This window comes from Papaver somniferum, chromosome 11 (assembly GCF_003573695.1).
Source record: "Papaver somniferum cultivar HN1 chromosome 11, ASM357369v1, whole genome shotgun sequence".
In the NCBI taxonomy this organism is placed as follows: domain Eukaryota; kingdom Viridiplantae; phylum Streptophyta; class Magnoliopsida; order Ranunculales; family Papaveraceae; genus Papaver; species Papaver somniferum.
The window spans coordinates 67086446-67089982 of NC_039368.1; positions in this window are offsets into that span (position 1 = coordinate 67086446).

Sequence of the window (3537 nt, forward strand, 5' to 3'; positions counted from 1 at the left end):
TTGTAGTTGTAGTGGTAAAAGGGGTTCTTTTCGAACTTGTGAAGGTAACTTTTTTTTTTAATAAAAATAAAGCAAATTAATTTTCAAAGAGTGATGTCAAGATTTAAAATGGACTAAGGCTCCGGATTCACTATTACTTCAAGTTGATTGGTTACAAAAATATTTCATAATTATTATCTAGCTCTTTTTCCATTAAATCACTTCTTAATCTATAAGGTGTCCAAATATTAAATTGTAATCCTTAAGCATGATTTATCAAAGAATTAATTCTAAGCATAAAACATCAAACTGATTCACAACTAATTAAGAAAACCATTTTTATCTCTTTTTTTATTGATCCAAGTGAATTAAATAAAATAAATAATTAAGAATTTATAAAAAGAATTTACCAATCAAACATGAGTGAATAGATCCTCCATTGCCTCAATCACCAAGAATTTAGCTGCTCATCATGTTGGAAAACCTCTCAAAATATTTCATTGATGCTCAAAAGTGTTTTACAATGAAGAGAAAGACAAGCAAATGATGTAAAACAGAATTTTGCGACCCACAGAAGGCGTCCAGAATCAACGACAAAGCTGAAGTGCTGTTGTCGTTGAAGAACTACGACCCACAAGTGACAGTCGATGTCACTGTTGATAAACGACGGCCTTGGAGAGTCTTTTCTTCACGTTCTTCCTCCTCGCAGCAGCAGCAGCATCAATCAATGGTATCTTCCTTGTTTCGGCTCTGAACTCTCTCCTCCTTCTCTCTAAACTTTTCTAACCCTTTTTATGACTTGAAACCACTCTTATATATCCCACAGACCCCAAATATCTCGTATAAATTCCGACTTTTTCTTTTCTTTTTCTTCTCTGCGCTGTTGAGAGAATAATCGCTTCTGTTGAGCTTTTTCACGTGCTGTTAACTATAAAATAGCTACCAAACTCTTCCCTAGACTTGAATAAGACCATGTCCATGTTAATCCAGCGTCAAAGTCCTCCAGAAATCTCTCAAAAATCTTCTAAACTCGAAACAGAACACGTCTCTCTGTTGAGACTTTGAAACCCTCTCTCGGCCATTCCAGCCCAATTGGCCGGATCCAATTGATTGTAATGGGCTTGAGTGATCTTCTACAGTCCATAGAAACCGATTTAGGCCATTGAATCTCCTAAAATCACGTAGAAATTCGATCTCCAAATCTGCTCCTCGCTGCATGCATTTTCCCGCCAAAAACCATTATTTGAAATTTGAAGAAGACCTCCCCCTATCCAGTTCTGGTGTCCCTTTAGCAACTGCCTGGAAATGGGTCACCCCTTATCCAAAGTGAGAGTCCATATAGTAATTTTCTCCCACGAGCGCAAAAACCACTTTTTTAGCCAATTTCGCCGCAAAAGCTTATTTCTCCAGAAATACCTACAGGGACATAAAAAGCCATAATAAGTACAGAAATGGGTACTAACACAATATACAATTGGGCTATATTAGACACATAAATGCTTCTATCAAAGTCCATTTCTACTCTATCTCCTATATTGAGACAATAGTCATATTTGAGATTTCAAGCTGAGTTTAACTCGCTTACATATTTCTCGAAATATGTGTTGGTAAGCTTTCGCTTCAACCAAGTTCATCTTATATTCTTGACGAAAGTCAAAAGATGATCATGTGAAAATGGCCGAGTAACATTTTACATGGTTTGTGTGATACAATCATTTGGTGTAGACTTGGAATGTTTCGTAATGGTTATTTCAATAACTTGAAAATTGCTTTGATGTTAATATTCCGTGAAAACAACTATTGTCATCCTCTAAGAATTTTTCAATGATTGAAAGAGAGTTTAAAACAATTGGATATAAGCATAGTATGCGTACTTGCATATATGTACTCCATGTACGGGAACCATAGTATGCATACCCGTATGCGTACCTGTTGGTTTATGAAAGTCCGGGTACCTAAGTACACATATCGGTACACGTACTGGAGTAAGATTTGGGTCCGGAATTTTCTGCTGTGTTTGGAGGTATGCGTACCCGTTCGCATACTGGAGAACCCAAACTCAGTCCGGCTACTTAAGTATGCATACCCCTTTGCATATTTGAGTGGTTATTATTCTAGAATCGGTTTGTTCATGAACTAATACATTTATATAATAAGGAATGCAATCTTTCCAAACCATGGATATAATGTTCATGAATTGATTCGAGTGAATCAAACCGATTTTGGTTCGATTGTGTTCTTGTATACTTCTATGAGAATATAGCAATTGAACTACTCTATAACTAGTTTCATTTGAGTTATTTGAACTAGTTGGGGTTAAGATGAATAAGGTTGATATGAGAGTATTCATATAACTTACTTTGGTTAACTACTGTTGAGCCAACCTAGTGTGCACGTTTAGGTACGGTTATTCAAACCTAAACGAAGGTACATTTCATTTGTGTATAACAAGCTAAGTTCGATCTAACAGTTGAAAGATATTAGCTTGAGTATAATCAGGTTTTCATCCAACGATGAATACTGAATGATGTGTTACCAAGGTAACTTATATTGCAAACCCTGATTTGAAAACTATATAAGGGATAACTCTAGCAACTGGGAAACCTAATACCCACACCTTCTGTGTTATACTAGTTGGATGCAACTTAAGCCAATTCTTCTTTAACCTTAGATTTTTCACGAAACCCTGTAGGTTAACGACTTTAAGACTTCATCGGGATTGTGAAGTCATACCCAATTATTTTCTATGTAGTTGCGTGTTCTGATCTTGCCATGTTCTATCGTGATTGAGTACTATCTTCTCTAAGATTTGATCGAGAGTGATCTTCGATAGGCAAGATAAAAAGTAGTCACAAACATCTCCGTCTCATCGTTTGTGATTCCACAATATCTTGATTCGCTTCCATATGATTAAGATTATTGTGAGGTGATTGATAATACTAGGCTGTTTTTCGGGAATATAAGTCCGGTATATCAATTGGTTCCAGTGCACCTTGATTTATCAAAAGACGGAACAAAACTCATAGGTATTTCTGTGGGAGACAGATTTATCTATTCCAATAGACTTTTCTGTATGAGACGGATTTGTTTATCAAGTCTTCGACTTTGGGTCGTAGCAACTCTTTAGTTGTGGGTGAGATCATCTAAGGGAATACAATGCGTAGAATACTGCTGGGGTTCAGAGATGTAAGGAGCGCAACTGTACCTTGATCATTGTGGGCTTGATTAGGGCTGAGCTTCATTCCAGTCCGAATTTCATTGGTAGTAGGCTATTGTATGTTGCGGCTTAATACAGTGTGGTGTTCAAAGCTGGACTAGGTATCGTTTTTTTCTGCATTTGCGGTTTCCTCGTTAACAAAAATTTTGGTGTCAGTGTTATTTCTTTTCCGCATTATATTTTGTTATATAATAGAAATATCACAGGTTGTGCGTTAAGTTCAATCGGTTCTTGAATCCAACCTTTGGGTTGTTGATTGAATTGATTGATACTTGGATATTGATTTGTGATACTGTCCAAGTTATTTCTCTTATTCAATCGGGCTCGCAAGTTCCTATTTG